This window comes from Triturus cristatus, chromosome 2_1 (assembly GCF_964204655.1).
Source record: "Triturus cristatus chromosome 2_1, aTriCri1.1, whole genome shotgun sequence".
Classification (NCBI taxonomy): Eukaryota; Metazoa; Chordata; class Amphibia; order Caudata; family Salamandridae; genus Triturus; species Triturus cristatus.
The window spans coordinates 92242439-92260618 of record NC_140581.1 but is presented as its reverse complement, the minus strand read 5'-3'; the positions used below and the strand labels follow the sequence as shown (position 1 = coordinate 92260618).

The 18180-nt window shown below is 50.3% G+C and overlaps 1 pseudogene; it reads left to right on the top strand.

Moving 5' to 3' along the window:
* The first annotated feature begins 6888 nt into the window (after positions 1 to 6888).
* Positions 6889 to 14942, top strand: LOC146863813 (dead end protein homolog 1 pseudogene; annotated as a pseudogene).
* Positions 14943 to 18180: the final 3238 nt, after the last annotated feature.

Below are 18180 nucleotides of genomic sequence, written 5' to 3'. Positions count from 1 at the left end.
AACTGGCTGAAGCCTGTAAGGGTGGGGGTGATGCGATATGCCCATACTGTGCTTTTGACTTTGGTCTCCCAGTTCTTTCCGGCACTGATGGCTGCTTGAACTGGGCCCATGATCACCCGGATGAAGCGTTCCACTTGACCGTTGCCCGCCGGGTAATAGACGGGTGTGTTTTTTGTCTCGATGCCATTGCGGTCGGAGGAGGCTGTCCATTTGGCTGTTATGAACTGGGGTCTGTTATCACTTGTGATGGTTTTGGGGATGCCTTCCCTCATGAACATGTTGGTGAGGAAGGCGATGACGGTGTCGGTGTCCACTGATCCGCTGATTTCGACCTCTGGCCACTTCGAGTATCGATCCACCAAAACGATGAGGTGTTTGGGAGTGCCCCATGAATCCAGAATGGGGCCTACAATGTCAATGGATAAGGCCTCCCGCGGGTTGTTGGGGGTGTTGAACTCCCCCATGGGGGTCTTATGGTGGTGAGTGTTTTGTCCGCTCTGGCGCAGTGTTCGCATGCTCTCACAAATCTTTCTACGTGGTTGTCCATGGCCGGCCACCAGTACAGCAGTTTTTCTTCTTTTCGCTTTGACGATGCCCAGGTGGCCTTCGTGGTTGATGTGGAGCGTACGATCGAACAGCTCCTTAGGGGACACCACTCTATCGCCTCGCAGGAGGAATATAGAGTCATCGCTAATGGATAGTTTGTCGCGGACCTCCCAGTATTTTCTGAAGTTGTCCTTTGTGTGCTTCTTCTCTGGCCAGCCGTGCGTGACATACAGTTTGACCTGCGAGAGTTCGGTATACTGCGCATAGGCGTCTGTCCAGTCCTGGGTATCGATTGTGTGTTCGTGGTCCATCATAAATGCAACACTGTACTCGTCCAAGTCCGATTGGGTTACCGCTCCTTCGATAGCAGCTGCCCTGCTGAGGAAGTCAGCAACCCTGTTCTGTGGGCCGGGGATGTATTCCACGTCGTACACAAAGTCTAAGAGAAGTAGTGTCATCTTTGCAATGCGTGGGATGGCTGTCACGTTGCCGCTGCATTTGAGAACCTTGATCAGGGGTTTGTGGTCGGTGCGGAGCGTGAATCTGGATCCCCACAGATATTGTCGAAATTTCTCCATCGCCCAGATGGATGCTATCATTTCCTTTTCTATCACACTGTACTTCTCTTCGCTGGGCGTGAGGGATCGCGAGGCAAATCCCACAGTGGTCCCGTGCCATCCTCTGCTTTCTGGGAGAGGACCGCGCCCAATCCTTTGTGGCTAGCATCAGTGGTCAGGATTCCCGGGACGGTGTAGTCGAAGCCGTGTAAGGTAATCACCTCGCAAATGTCCCTTTTGATGGCCGAGAATTCCGCTTCCGACACGTTGGACCAGGCAAAGTCGTTCTTTTCTTTCAGCAGTTGACGTAAGCTGCGCGTTTTGGTAGCGAAGTTCCTGACAAATTTGCTATATAATTCTGCCAGCCCCAGGAATGAGCGGACATCATCTTTGCTTTTAGGGGAGGGCGCGGACATGATGGCTTCCACGTTGGCTGTTTTTGGGGCGATGCCTGTGTCGCTGATCTCGTGTTCCAGATAGGTCAACTTGCGTAAGCCGAATTTGCACTGCTCAAGTTCTGCCGTGAGGCCGTTGGCCGCCAGTGTATGCAGTACGGTGTGCAAGATGTCATCGTGTTCTGCCTTGGTCTTCCCCATGACGAGGATGTCGTCCTGGAAGTAGAGGACTCCGTGGCTATCTTTGAAGAGTGTGTGCATGAATTTTTGGAAGACGGCCGCCGCGAATGCGAGACCAAAGGGCAGCCGTCGAAACCTGTAGCAGCCGATGGGTGTGATGAAAGAGGTGAGTTTCCTGCACGATGGGTGGAGCGACTCTTGGTGGTATGCGGCTTTGAGGTCAATGGTAGAGAACCATTTGACCCCCTTAGTCTGGGCTAGTAGTTTGTTTATTTTGGGCAGCGGGAACTTGTCGACAATGATGTTTTTGTTGAGATCTCGGAGGTCAATGCAAAGGCGTATCTTCCCGCGCCACCACCAAGGGCGCGAGCTATTCGGCGCATTCTATTGGTTCCATGATGTCGTTGTCTTCCAACCGTTTAAGTTCAAGCTGTACTGCCTCTCTGCAGTTAAATGGGATATTCCTGACTTTTTGGGATACTGGCACCGCTGCTTCTTTAAGCATGATTTTGTGGATGAACCTTGACATCTCCCCGATGTGGTCGCTGAAGACTGCTGGAAACTCTGCTTTTAATGAGGCTGGCGTGGATGAGTCGTTCATCAGAAGCACTTGAGTGTCACCGCCTGGGTTGAGTTGGATGCCCAGCGCTCCCAAGTCCGCCCATCCCAGGACGAGGGGCCTTTCTGCGCGATGTACAATTTTGCTGTCGTGTGCCTGTCTTTGAACTCAAACTGGAGCCGCCGGAACACCACCATGGGCATATGTTCCCCCGTGTATGTGACTGGGTGGACGTCAGTGGGATGGAGGTAGTTCCCCACTGTTAGAAATGGGATTTCTGGTTGGCTAAGGCTTGCGCCAAAGCCAGACAGCCAGGCAGAAACCACCACTCTAGTTAGGGCAAGGGAGTTACACGCCAAAGATAACCCCCGCTCACCCCCTTGGTAGCTTGGCACGAGCAGTCAGGCATATCCCGGTGGGAATGTGTAAAGCATTTGCACACGCACACAGCAACAACATCCCAGGCACACTACAAAAGGAACTCCACAGAAGGTTATATCAAAAATAGCCTTTGTATTCTCATAACACATTAGAATAGTAAACACATAATATACGTGGTGCCACCTGGCACTGGGTCATATCTACAAGGGATTATTTACACCTGACAGGGCCAACTGGACCACTGTCAGTACCATCACAAAGTGAACTTAGTAAATATAGAACTTATCATAAACATAGAACACAACCAGTAACTACTGGTAACTACTGTACTTAGCAACAGCCTGTAACATAAACCACATTATGCACAGAATTACATCAGGCGCGAATTACATTCTGCGCCAACCTCACCAGCATAAACACCTTATGCACTCTTCTCATAAGTCTAAATACATTAGACCCTAATCTCCTAAACATAACTCACGTTTAGGAAATAAAACACAGTATTGAATATCTCAAACCTAACCATAGTAGGTACAACCTCATAATCATAAAACTACATTTAGAGGTATCAAACAGGGTGCGTAAATCATACTACATACATTACATTTCCTAGCACCACATAATTACATTAGGGCCTGGCGCCCTACAATCCTGACAGTCCCCCTGGCCAACTAGCCATCTCAAAAAGGGGCTCAAATGCCCTATGTCCCAAGAGTCAGGGCTCGCTGTCAAAGCAGCGAAAGTCAAGTGTGCGCAATCTGCGCAGGCCTAAACGTTGCAGCTGGCAAGAAGTGCTGCGCAGCTCTGAATGTCTGGGGCAAAGGAGTGCATCTCACTCCTAACTCAGACATGTCCCCCAGATAAAGAATGGCCTAAACGGTGCAGCTGCCCACTACTTGCTGGGCAGCTGTAAATATCAAATGTGGCCTGGCACCACTGTGCCCTTTGAGTCAATGTGCCAACGTTGGAGCCACACAGGGCTCTAAAATAATTAAGGCCACAACTGGAGCAACCACGTGCCCCTCTGGCCCTTAAAACAAATATGCCCCCTTCGTTGGAGCCACCTAGGCTCTAAGAATAACTATGCCACACGGGGCTCTGTAAACAAATAATGAACTGGCACCACTCTGCCTGGGGACCCCCACCGGAGCCTTTTCAATAAAATTACCCCACCGGTGCAGCTGCCCTCTGCAAGCAGGGCAGCTGAAGTCATTGCACAGCGGGGAAGCATGGGCCCCTCTAGGCCCTTAAACAATAACAAGGCCCCTCGTTGGAACGGCCCGCTGCCATCTGGGGTCGCTCTGACTCCGTACAACCACCGTCAGGGTGCCGCCGATCGGCCCCAACATTGTGCCCCCTGGGGCCCCCACTCACCATACTCATCCGGGGAGGCGCTCGTCGTTATACCAGACACCGCGGGCAGCGGGCGGGGCTCTCTGGAGGCTGGACTCTCCCGGTCTCTTCCTGGCTTCACCCGGGCCCCCCTCACGGGACCCGGGACTTCCTCATGGAGCCTGCGAGGCTCCGTCCAGATCTCTGCCGGCATGGCGGGGAGTTCCTCTCCTCGGTCCGCCCCAGTCCCAGGCAGAACGTGCCTGACTTCCGGCCTCAATCGGGCTGGCGGCGGTGATCTCTTCTCCGGCAAACTGAGGGGTAGGCTCCCTCTTTAAGTAGGCGCATGCGGGTGGGCACCCGCCAAGAAACACCACATGGAAGCGGGGTGGGCACCCGCATTGTAACTCCCTCATAAAGCAGGGTGGGCTCCCGTTTCGGCAGGCAAAACACGGGGGAATCCCTATGCCGGGGATTCCCTCCTGCACAGGCAGCTTTGCGCTGCGGAGCCCTCGCTCTCCTTTTTCCTGGGGGCCATGCAGTTAAAGCGCTCCTCCTTAGGACAATTACAGCGTTTTGCTGTAATGTAAATAAAGCGTACCGAGGGCGCTAGGACAGCAAACAAAAAGGTCCTGTAGGAAGAAGAAATAAGTCCCAAAAGTCCTTAAGGCATCCAGGGGCAAGGCAGGGCCCAGGGAGACAAGTCCTCATTGCAGCCCCCCCTGGGCCCCAGCAGCAGCCCGCCCCAGCAGGAACAGCAACCAAGAACTCAACAATTTTATGGGGACACAGCCCCTATATTTATATTAGTAAAACCCTTTGTGTCACAGCACAGGGCTGGGGGGGATACCAGTCAGAACTGGTATAGGGGAGATTTGGAGCACTTTGTTTTGCTCAGCTCCTCTCTCCTTTGTCAGGTGGGGGCTCAGTGCTTAGACGCACCACAGGGGGCGGCGCCAGCATTGTGGAGGGAAGGCACAGTCCTAATCAGGTCCCAGGTGCAACTCCTTCCTCCCATCTACATGCAGATCTCTCTATTCACCACTGGGCAGATTCCCCCCCTGTCTCCTGGAGCCACCCACACCTCTCAGCTCCTGTCAATCACAAGCCAGACATGCAATTCACATCAGGCAGGCAGACACACAGTACACAGAAATACCAACTTCTAAAAGTGACATTTCTCCACCAGTCACCATAAATCTGCGCACACCATTGCGCAGCATTTATCATCATGAGTTCATACATACCAAACTCGCCCCTGCACTCCTCTCATACCAGGAATTACCAGGGACACGCATATTCCTATGGGAGGGCAGGCCAGTCTCACCAAACATACACAGAGAGCGCACGCACTTTACACTGGACCACAGTGCTAAAGGGCTCAGAGGCCTAAAATCACCAACACCAGGTTACAGAAAAAGACTAGGAGAACGCAAAAAGTTTCGGGATGAACCTGCCAAAAGGGCCAAGTCCAACACCCACCACCTGGGCAAAGTCATTGTCCCATAGCTGTATTTGGATGATGGTGTATGGCGAACCGGAATCCGCCACCATGGCGATCTGGATGCCCCCAATCAATAACATGCAGGATGGCTTCTTCTTGGCAACGTCGCCAATGCCTAGGATTTGGTCTTCGATGTACAGTATGCAATCTTGGTCAGCTTGGTCTGTTGCATCTTGGTCGTCGGAGTCATGCTGGACATATTTGACTGCGGAGCTTCTGGGCTTTCGTCTGCAGACTTTGCAGAAATGTCCCGTGACTCCACAGAAGGAGCATTTGACGTGGAATGCTGAACACTTCCTATCGTTTGCCATGTGGGGTTGGCTGCCGCATCTGTAACAGGTTCCTTGCTTGTCCATGGGAGCGCAGCTGGGCCCCTTAGGTCTAGGCGTAGATTGCCAGTTGGAGGCTGAGCCGGAATTTGTCATAGGTTTTACGGCTGGAACCCTCAGGTCTGTCACTTTGCACACTGTGGACTGTTGGACCGGTTCCTTCTTGGCGGCGAGTGCGCACCGTTTGGACAACTCGGCTCTCTTGAATATCGCGATGATCTCCGGGAGAGACGCTTCACCATTAACCCACTGCTTCTGGACGCTTGAGTGGGGTGTGTGCATTATGATCTGGTCCCTTATGAGGATGTCGTGCAGGGTGCCAAACTTGGAGTTGATAGTCAACTTCTTGAGGGCCGCTACGTAGTCCTCCACTGTTTCCGAATCGGTCTGTTTGCGCTGGAAAAAATTGTACCGGTCGATGGCTGTGCAAATTACTGGCTGGTAATGGTTATCTAGGTCTTCCAGGGCATGCTGGAAAACGTTGTCATCTGTAGATGCCCTGGGCTTCTTCACCATTTTTTTGTAAACGCGCAGGCCTTCCGGACCCAGATTATGTAGGAGGATCTTCTTCTGGCGTTTATTGGAGAACTCCTCCTCACCTTCATCTTCCAGCGCCGATAGATAGTTCAAGAAGTATCCCTTCCAGTCAGCCTATTTCATGGCCGGTTCCCCTGGTTTCGGCAGCAAGGGCACTGGGTTGGTCAGAGAGAAAGTCTGGGCGCACATGGTGCAGGTGGCTTGGAAGGCGGTGCGCCTTGCTGGAGGGCAGAAGTCGCGTGGGAATCTTCGTGGCCTAGTAGTGGGACAAACCCTGTAGAGAGCAGGGCGCCCCTCGTACTGTCTCGCCGCTGCTGCGTGCTCCCTTATGTGCCCGCTGCGTGGTAGAGAATGCGTTCCTGTGGCCGGGTGCCCCACGCGCTGGTTGGCTGGCTGTGGGGTCGCTGTGCCTGATGAGTGGCTGTGGAAGGCCCTTGCGAAACCCCTTGAGCGAGGGGGGGTGTCTGGTGATGACACAGCCCTCTTGAGCAAGTATAGAAGGCGGGTGATGAGGACAGGTGTGGGGGGTGTGGGGCGCGTGCCGATGTGCGCGCCGAGACCTCATGCGATGGAACTGGGTGCTCTCCCCTTCACTCAGGCCTTAGTGGACACTTTGAACAAGCAGCGCCCGCCGCAGCGTTTTCGCCGGCTCTCTTCTACCGTGATGGCAGCCGGAATGGCTCCTGGGTTCTGCCGCCTCGTCGCCACTGTGGTGTATGGGAGTGAGCCCCTCCAGAATGAAGACCATGGACAAGACGGTGGACTACTCAGGCTTCTTTATTAACTTATTTAATTTCTCGAGGGGAGAGCCGACTGCTCGCCTTCGCGGTGCGATCCTAATGGCTGCCCGCGTCACGTCACTCCCACAGTGCAGTGCGGCGAGTCATGTGACATCGGGAGGCTAGACCTAGCTACAGTAACAGGTGTTCTCTCTTCATCACAGGTGTCCAGGTCCACCAGTCCGTCCCGCTAGGCGTCCTCTCCTCCTGACATGTCCCCTTAAGGTCTGTCAGGTGTCCTCTCTACATGTTAGGTGCCCCTGAGGTCTGTCTAATTGCCAGGCAGCTCGGTCTGTCTGCCAGGCATCCTCTCTCTCTGATATGTGCACCTGAGGTCTGTCTTACTGCCAGGCAGCTCTCTTTGATGTTTACACCTGAGGACTGTCTGTCTGTCAGGCGTCCTCTTTGCTTGAGATCTGCCCATGGGGACTGTCTAACAGTTAGGCGCTCTCTGTTCCCGACTATTGCCGGGTGTTAGGTATACCCATGCCAAGCGTTTTCATTCTCATCTAGATGTACTCTCCCTTTGACGTGTATCCCATATCTATGCACCTCCCTCACCGTGCCCGGGGTGCCCTTCTCCCTGGTCAGTGCCACAGGCTTCCCTCTTCCAGGTGTCCTTTGTTTCTCTAAGGCTTGCCTAAGGTCTTTCTGTCTACATACTCATGCCTCCCCCTTCACAGTGTTCACTCTCCCTGGCAAGTACCCAAAGGCGCAGTTGTGAGTTCCTCGCTCTAGCTGCTATGCCGTTTTAAAGACTTTGCTTGTTTTAATTCTTTTAACTTTGGATTCTGCACTCTGAATATTGTTTTGTATTTGGCCACTCGCTCACTCACCCTTTCATCTCTGTGTCACAGCCCCTACCCTGGTCCACCATGGGCATGCCAGATTGTTGTGGAGGGTAGAGAAGGCTGCCGGACTCTTGCTTCAGGTCACGCTGAGGGGAGGGGTTAGGGGTTAGCGTTCTAGCGCTAACCGCCAAGCTGCTACTTAAAAACCATGCCAGTTCTGACGCGCAGCGGATGCGCGCAGTTGTGAGTTCCTCGTGCTAGCTGCTATGCCGTTTTAAAGACTTTGCTTGTTTTAATCCTTTTAACTTTGGATTCTGCACTCTGAATATTGTTTTGTATTTGGCCACTCGATCACACACTCTTTCATCTCTGTGTCCGAGCTCCTACCCCGGTCCACCACTGGCGTGCCCGATTGTTGTGGAGGGTAGAGAAGGCTGCCGGGCTCTTGCTTCAGGTCACGCTGAGGGGAGGAGTTAGGGGTTAGCGTTCTAGCGCTAACCGCCAAGCTGCTACTTAAAAACCATGCCAGTTCTGACGCGCAGCGGATGCGCGCAGTTGTGAGTTCCTCGCGCTAGCTGCTATGCCGTTTCAAAGACTTTGCTTGTTTTAATTCTTTTAACTTTGGATTCTGCACTCTGAATATTGTTTTGTATTTGGCCACTCGCTCACTCACCCTTTCGTCTTTTGTCTTTTTGTCACAGCTCCTACCCCGGTCCACCACGGGCGTGCCCGATTATTGTGTAGGGTAGAGCAGGCTGCCGGGCTCTTGCTTCCGATCACGCTGAGGGGAGGAGTTAGGGGTTAGCGTTCTAGCTCTAACCGCACAGCTGCTACTTAAAGACCATGCCAGTTCTGACGCGCAGCAGACACGCGCAGCAGACGCGCGCAGCGGGCACCCCTAAGGCAAGCCCGTCTACACCCGTCCACGCCTGTTCCGCAGCCAGCGCCAGCCATGCGCCAGTTGCCCCGTCGGAGCACGAATACATTGGACCAGGTCCCAACTAATGGAAGTGAAAGAGAAAGGGTGTAATGCCCCGACGATATGTAAATTCGCAGGGTCTTTCAACTCCCATTTTAATTGTACCACCTGTCTATTCTCTTTTAAGCCAGGTCCTAATGCTCTATCCAGGCTATTCTCCACTCCCGCCGGATCTGTAGCTAAGCGCACGGGCCCCTCTCCAAACATCAAGGCGTGCCTGCCCAACTGTAGAGCGCTACCTTGTCATTCGGGAGATATCTGGCTATCCCTCACTACTCATGCTTGGGACGTAATGTTTCTTACCGAAACTTGGGTAAAAGACTCCTCAAATCCTCACCTTAACCTGGCTATCCCCCTTGACTATCGTTTTTGGGGGATTAATCGTACCTGTACCAAGGTGGGTGGCGGGATTGCTGTGATTTTACGCTTGGGCTGGAAGATCTTCTCTAGGAAACTGTCTAACATTGGCCCTATAGAAGCCATGCATTTTAGTATTTCTGAAGCCTCGCATTCAATTCTGGCAGGTATTCTCTTATACAGACCTCCCGGTAACCCCCCCCCCCCCCCTCCCACCACAATCTCATTGATTTTTATACTACGGCTGCTTATCTATCGCTTAAACACCCCCACTTCACTGTATTAGGTGATTTTAACCTCCATGTGGATGACACCTCCTGTACCAAAGCAGGACTGCTCCTCGATACCATGGTGGGCCTCAATTTGACCCAGCGGGTTGGTGGCCCCACTCATCTGGCTGGCCATACGCTGGACCTATTGTTCAACAACCATCCCAATCTGACCACACCACCCCTACCTCTCACTTGGTCAGACCACTTCCTTATCCCTTTTAGTCTGGCTATTACCCCTCGCTCCGATATTCCAGTTAAGGCCAGGGATTTTGGTTAGTAAATGGTGTAAAACCACCTGCTCATCGCTGGCCCCCACACTCTCCCACGGTTCTTGGCAGTCAGAAGGGGATCTAGATATTGAGGTCTCAAAGTTTAATGGCTGGATTTCCTCAGCCATAAATGTGATTGCCCCTATGCAACCGATAAATTCTTCTAGATTAAAACCCTCAGATCCTTGGTTCACCTCCGCCTTGCGTGCTGAGAAGAGCCACTGTAAAAAAATAGAGCGGAGCTGGAGACAATCCTATGATCCTGAGGCAAAAGCTACTTACAGAGCTGCCATTAAGAAATTCCAGAAACTGAAACGTACCATAATGAGAGAGTATTACATTGAGAAAGTAAGCTCCGCTGATAATTCCGCAAAAACTCTGTTCAAAATAGTGAAAGAGTTTTCTAAACCATCTGCATTATGTAGTTCGATCCCCCCTAACCAAGGACTCTGTGATGGTTTATCTAACTTTTTTCACGAAAAAATCCTAGACATTTTTTCTACGTTCAACCAGTCCTTGGATACCCCAGTTCTTGACTTCAGGGTTACCAAGGAGGAGGCTTTTATGTCTTTTAAATCTATCTCTATTGACACCTTTGCTCAAAAAATGTTTGCATGCAAATCAGGCTCCCCTTTGGACCCCTGCCCGGCACAATTATTTAGTGCACTCGCCCCTTTTATTATTTCTCCGCTGAATTTGCTTTGGAACACCTCCTTACAAACTGGTCATTTCCCCTCGTCTTGGAAACAGGCCATGCTGAATCCCATCCTAAAAAAACCTGAAGCCGACCCATCGGTGTTTAGCAACTACCTGCCCATTTCCCTTTTACCTAAACCAGCCAAAATCCTAGAGAAAGTAGCGCAAGAACAACTCTCTAACTACCTTGAGTCCGGGCAACTTCTCCACGATTCGCAGTCTGGTTTTAGATCCGGCTATAGTACTGAAACTGCACTTCTGGAGGTGTCAGAGACTATCCGCGAATGCGTGGACGGAGGCGATGCAGCAATGTTAGTGCTCCTCGACCTGTCTGCGGCATTCGATACGGTCTCTCGTGCCATATTGATTGAGAGACTGTATAGTCTTGGGATTCAAGGAACCTCTTTGGCTTGGATTAGTTCTTTTCCAAGCGATCGTACCCAACAGGTCTACCTTCAACCTTTTGTCTCGGAGAAGAAACCACCTAGTTGTGGTGTTGCCTAGGGCTCTGCCCTAAGCCCATTGTTTTTTAATGTCTACTTATCGCCGCTGGCCACGTTGGCACAATCCTGTGGGGTCAGAGTGCTCTCATACACTGATGATACACAACTAGTGTTTTCATTTAGAGATCACTCTGACGCCAGTTTTTCGAACTTCAGACGCTGCCTCAGCAACATCTCTTCCTGGATGTCACTTAACACTCTCAGGCTAAACTCGGATAAAACTGAGGTTGTTTTTTAATCAAAAAAATCCCCCTCTACCCCTACTTTGGTGGCCACCTGAGCTGAACCCCCCCCCCAGTGCCCGTGGTTTCTGCTAGGAATCTTGGATTCCAATTTGATAATGAATTATCTTGCAAGGCTCAAATAAATAAGGTCACATCTGTATGTTTTGGTAAACTTCGCATGATCCGTAAAATTCTCCCTTTCCTTCCTTGGGACGCTCGCCGGACCATTATTCACACCTGGATTATGCAAACGGCCTGTATGCCGGAGCGCCAGCCTATCTGGTCACACGTCTGCAGATTGTGCAGAATGCTGCGGCAAGAATGATCTGTAACATCCCATATCGTCACTCAATCTCTCCTCACTTAAAAAAGTTACACTGGCTGCCTGTGACTAGTCGCATCCAGTTTAAATCTCTGGTCCTGGCATTTAGAGCAATGCAGGGTCAGGGGCCGGCCTATCTCAGAGCTATACTCAAGCATGCTCAGTCCAACCGATCTCTTAGATCAAATCATCTTTGCCTCTTATGTACTCCCTGGTTTCGTCATTCTAGAATGGGGGCAGAGTGTTCGCAGTTATCACTGCTCGATCCTGGAACAGCTTGCCACTGTCCCTCTGTATGACAGAATCTGAATGCTTATTACGACGCAATCTAAAAACCTGTCTGTTTTGCAACCCTTAGTCGCACAGAGACACTTACAACTGCTTACTGTTCGCAGCGCTGGGACACCCCCGTCGGGGCTAGCTGCGCGCTATATAAGTTTCTAAATAAATAAAATCTCCCCGTGCTTTCTCTCTTTATTCTTGTTGTTGATGCTCCCATACAGGTGTCTCATATCTATCCACCCTGTCCTTGCGCCTATGTTCTCGCTCTCTCTGACAAATGTTCAAGGTTTTGCAATTACCGCATGCCTGGCAACCCCTCTCTTTTCCGGGCGTTCATGCTTCCCGGTGTTCTCTCGCCCTGTCAGGTGCCCATGGTTTGTCTGTCTATCGCCCCATGCCTTGCGTTCTCTCTCTAGTCTAGGCGTTCTATCTTCCTTACAGATATAGATAAAAATCTCTTCCCGTGTTCTCTCTCGGTGACCATTGTTCATGGTCTCCCTATTTCTCATGGCTGGCATTCCCTTCCCCGTTATTTTTTCTCTCTCTCTCTGCCAGGTGTTCTCACTTCCTGACACATGCTCAAGATCTGTCTACCTCTCTGTCTCAATGCCCGGTGTTGCTTCTCTCTTCAGTCTATTCTGTCCCTTCCAAGTATTCTCGCCCTGTCAAGTGCCCTAGGTCTGTCTACCTATCTCCCAAGGCCTTGTATTCTCTCTCTTCTACGTGTTCCTTCTCCCTTTCATATGTCCCTCATATATCCATTTCTCCCTGTGCCAGGTCTTCTGTCTCAGCCTGACAAGTGTCTAGCTTGGTGTTAATTCTCTTTCCCAGATAAGTGCCCGAGGTCTGCCTGTTTATCTCCACATGCCTGATATTCGCTCTCTCTGCCTGTTGATCTTTCTCCCTGACAGGTGCCCCGGGTCTACTCTCTTACCCTGCCAGGTATTCTCTCTCTTGTAATCATTCTCTTTCGGTCAGTCTTAGTACCAAGACCCCTCATGTGTCATCTCTCCCTGGCAGTTGCCACAAGTTTAGTTTCGTCTTTCCATATCATCTCTGCCAAACGTTCTCTTTCCCTGGACAGATATCTATTTTTTACACGCTGTGTTCTCTGCTAATGGTCACTGGTCTCTCGTTTTTTCTCTCAGTCAAGTGTGCTCAGCAGCTCCTGCCAGATGTCCTCTTTTATATACAAGTGTCCATTGTTTAGTCCTGTCTTTCTACACCAGCTGTTCTCTACATACTACCTTACGAAGGATGGATCTCGCCTTCACACAGTAGGTGTCCTCTCTCCCCTTCCAGCTTTCCCTAGTCTATCTCTGTCTCACTCTGGTTCCCCAGTGCTTACCAGGTGTTATCTCTTCATACCAAGTTCCTAGGTATGCCTGTCACTAGTCTTCTCTCCATGGCAGATGCCTCAGGCTTGGTTCTGTTTTTTCATGCCAAGTGATCTCTCCCTCGTCATATCTATTCCTCTCTTCACATCGAGGCGCTCTCTCTGTCCCCTGCTAGGGGTCTCCGATTAGCTCTCTCCCTTTCTGTTAAGAACACTCCATCTCTGCCAGTGAATCACTCCCTGCCAGATTTATCTTTTTTTTCCATTCGTTGTCTCTCTGAGTTGCTTGGTGCCCCAAGTCTAAGCTATTTTATTATGTCATGTTTTCGCTTTATGCCAGGTGCTTCTCGACATATGTTCTCCCCCCCCTTGCTAGATCTTTATTCAGCAGCCCTGTATTCTGTATCCTCTGCAAGATATAGTATTCTGCACCCCCAGGTGTTCCTGCTTCCCTTCCCAGGTATTCTCTCCCTCTGACACCTTCAATTATATCGCCTGTTGTTCTCCCCCTACCAGATCTCTCTCTTTCTACCCACCAGCTGTAGGTGCTTTCACTTGCCATGTACCTGTGTGTCGCCAGACAGCAGGACAATAATATTCAAATAGCTCTTTCTTTTGGTTCAGGGTAAATGTGAAGGTCACATGTTCGAATTCATAGAAAACAAATTGAGCATTAAATGAACTTTAATGAATTTGGTGACTGTATACATGCTTTCTTGTTTAGCTGACTGAACGTGATTCTGCTTTAACTATGTGCCCTGATATGGGAAGGCTGCTAAAGGTATGCGAGTGTTGATGCACCTGCTGCTGAGATGCATGTATAATCAACAGAATGGGCAGGTGCCCTCCCTCCCTCCGGCTCCGAGGTGTTCATTGGCAAGCTGCCTCAAGACATCTATGAAGACAAATTGATCCCCCTCTTTCAGAGCGTGGGCAAATTGTATGAATTCCGCCTCATGAGGACCTTCAGCGGCCTGAACCGGGGCTTTGCCTACGCCTGGTACACCAACAGGCGAAACACCCAGTCTGCCATTGCTGCGCTGAACGGCTACGAAGTGCAGAAAGACCACTGCAGTGTCGGAGCACCGAGAAGTGAGTGCTGTGCGGACCCCCCCCCCCCTAGCGCCTTGAGACCCTCCGGGTGAGTAGTGCGCTTTATAAATGCCTATGATTGATTGATTGATTGATTGCGTCGACGGCGTGCCCTGCCGCCTGGAGTAGGGGGAGCTGAAAATGGCAATGCAGCAGCTGACTTCCGGAATTGAGGACACTGCTTTATACCCAAACCACAGCAAGAAACGCAAACTCCTGTCTGTGATCAAATTCAACTTTCACCGAGCTGCAGCAATGGCCAAAAAGGTCTTAGTGGAAGATAACTTGAGTTTGTATGGACAGAAGCTTGGCGTGGTCTGGCTGAAACCGGACTTAAAGCAAAAACTATGAATTCTTTCAGAGAAAACCACTACCTCTCCTGGTGAGCCAAATTGGACAATTTAATCTGTTCCTGCCCAGCTGTCTGAGTAGAAGAAACGGGACCAGCTGAAATCCTGTGGCTGTATAGTGGATTTCCTATGCATACTTTGCAGAAAGATGCAGCTGGGCTCTCCAGTATTCTTGACCAACCTCCTGGCTGTTAGCCCAGAGGGACTGATGCGCTTCTGATATCAGGTTGTAATTCCAAGCTATCCAAATCCATTCAGTGGGTACACCTTGGTCATGGCTGACAAAATGGGTTTGCGAAAAGGGCATGATCAGGCAAAGGAGGTTGTTGCTCTACTGGTCCTAACATCACTTGGCGAGTACAAAAATTAAGTCATTTCTTAGGAGGGTGAATGTTACAGCAAAATGTGTAAGAGTGTGCATGGGGTAATCTGCCATGTTTAATGTATGCCTGCAAGTAAGGTGAGATTCCCTCATTAAGGAATTTTCATTAAGGGAATGGACTTGACTACCCTGTGAAAGGATGGGCACACTTTACTTCGTCTCTCTGTTCTGTTTCCTCCCGCCCCCGCCTGCTGACAACTCACCGAGGATCTGCCGATGACGGATGTAATTCAGAGTGGCCGACGCTTGATGGAGATGCCTGAGTGGCTATGGAGGGGATGGGCTGGGGATCAACCCTCCGGCCATCTCCTGCCTTTCCCAGGTTTAACCGCGGTGGCCTGACCCCCTGCGGAATGGCGACTGGGACAAGCGAATGTTGTTTCCCTCAGCATGGGTGCAGCTGAAAGAGTTCCTCGGCACTACGATCCAATTGCCCCGAGCTTGTTTTTTACTTCTCGAGTCGGGGTAGGAGCGCCCTCTTGGTACCTGCTGTCCCCCCCCGCCCTTCCCCCTTTTCCTGGGCTACTGCCTGGGCGCCGAAGCTGACTTTGCGGCATACCAAATCGACGAGTCTGCTGCCCCGAACGTGTGCATGTAAATGACTTGAGTTTGATCGGCAACCTCCTGCCCTTCTTGTTCCGGTGCTCCCCTGGCCCCTCCCCCAACCCTATTTCGTGGAGCCAGCTCCCTTGTGGTTTTGTGGTTTGGATTTTTGCATGTCCCGCCATTTTGTGTTAATGCCATCGGTGTCCGTGACTCGGGTCCTCCATCTTGGCAGCTTCAATCCGATTCAACATGCCGCTGAACTATGCCCTATGTTGCCTGACTAACCTTTATCCTGAGTTGACCCCCCTCACCCTTGGTCTCATACACCCCTCATATCTTGCTCAGTCACCGCGACACCGGATGTTATGTTTGCTGATCTCCTAGCTGGTTTGTTTTGACTTTCACATTGACTTCTAGCTCCCCTGAAGTACTTTCCCCTTTACCGGATCTACCTGGCCTGATCTTCTTCCCACCCCTTTTTACTTTTCTCCCTCTACCTTCTATTCCCCATATGACATGTGTATATTGTATTCTATGCTATAGTAACTCTTGTTACTGTGTAACACTGTTTTTTTCCTATGTGAACTAGGCTTCTGTAACTGATGTCATTTTGTATCTCGCTAATCCTCCTGTAAAGCGCTCTGATACCCCTGGGTCTAGCCAGCGCTATATAAAACTCTGCAAATAAATAAATATCTATTTATCATTCCTTCATTCTTGAGTCATAGCCACATTGGCACTTCCCAAAAGACAAACTATACTCCAGGCCCAATCGATAAAGTGATTGGCACAATCTGTCCACCCTCCAGCCTTTCCTCCTTCACCAAGTGCAGGGTCCCTTTAGGAGGACCAGCCACATCCAATACACTGTCTTAGCAATTAGTCCATGCTCGGTCCACACCCTTCTTTGGGTGTTTTCCAAACCTAGTGAAGAAAAGCACCGTATTTGAATCAATAGAGGAAGTCATTTTAATGTTATTTTGTCATGATGGATGAGGACACTCTGATCAAATCTAGAACAGGTAATTTTGTCAAGGGGTTGTCGTAATATAGTAGAAATTATCTGTTGGGACCCATGCTGTAGAATTACTGTGCAATATTCGGGAAGGCTCAAACAAAGGTTCATCCTTTAAGTCTAAAACGGTAATATTCTTTTTTGTGAAGGCTCAACTCATTCATTAAGAGATGGGGAAGTTATCCACCTCTTCTCTAAAGGCCCACACCAAATGGGAGGGATATGTAGCCTAACATCCAGAGGTGACGACTTTGGAAATGGGGAACCAAGTTCGTGTCCCGGCATTGGCTGAACATCCTGTGATTCTGGTCAAATCACTTAGGTCCTGATTACGACTTTGGCGATGTGGGACTAACACTTACATTTCCCTTTCAGCCTACGAAAGAGTAAAGTTGAGCACCACTTCGAGAAGTTGTGGGCAATGGGGAGGTGAGGTACAATTCACGCAGAGCTCAAGATAATACCTCCGGGTCTAGCCAGCGCTATATAAAACTCTGCAAATACATAAATAAATAAATAATAGTGGCTGGAATCGGTCTAGAAAAAACACTTAAAATCCCTAAGAGTTTTGAAACCACTCATTACAGGAAGGGCAACACTTGAGACATACCAGTTTAGCTGGAGACGATGACTGTAGACTATGGGACCTCTCCCGTGACGATTATTTACACACCATAAAACCATCTCTTCTTTTTTTTTTTTTCCATCCCACTTTCCTTACCCTGTCTTGCCATTGGGGCTCAGGGTGACTTCTACCGAGTAGCGGTGATTTAAGAGGGGGATTGGGAATCAGTTTAATCTGCGTTCTGTGTTGCTCCGACAGAGGAACACACAGGTTAATGTATAAAAACAGCATAGAAGTGTAATTTATAAGTGCTTCATAACTATTGCTCCTTTCTATGTCAGTGAGATGTGGTCTCATCTATTGTCTATTCAGAATGGCCATGTTTTGAGTGCTGCGCCATGTTGTGGTAAGCATTGGTATCTCACAATGTTAGGTACAGACTTTGACATGGTTAACCTTTCAGCTCTATCTTAACACTGTTCTGTCACTGTGATGCAACATCAAGCTTTACAGCGCAGGTGAAGTGTGATGCCACCAGTTGATCTTGTACACACAGACTCTCACCTTTGGGCACTGGGACCCTGGTTGGAGCCATAGTACAGAGTGTGGGTCTACGTGTAAGCCTGTTGTAACGATATTTTACAGACAGAACAGGCTAGGATTATCTTGCATAATGCTTCTTCTGAGCAGTACAACAGTATCTCCACCTGACTGGTCAAGTCGACTGAAATTCAATTTAAGGATGTCAAATATACATTCTATGATGCCTCCAGTCCACATGAGTGCTCAGTTATTCCACTGTTCAGAGACAGTGACTGGAAATTAGAACTAGGCAACAAGATGGCCACCTGACTCAGGAGCTCCAGAGCCGTCGCTCCTTAAATGCCACCAGCCAGCGAATTTGGGCTGTAAAGAGACCACCGGCGACGTGACCGGAGCGCCCCGAATGGTGAGGACAAGCTGGCTCCAACAGCGGCGACTGGGGGTGCCCAGGAGGTGGAAATCCGAGCGCAGCGTTTCCGAGCTTCGGATGCACCGAGACGACAGGGGACTCGTGTGAGCCTGAGGGCGGGGCTCAGAGCACACTGACGCGCTGGCAG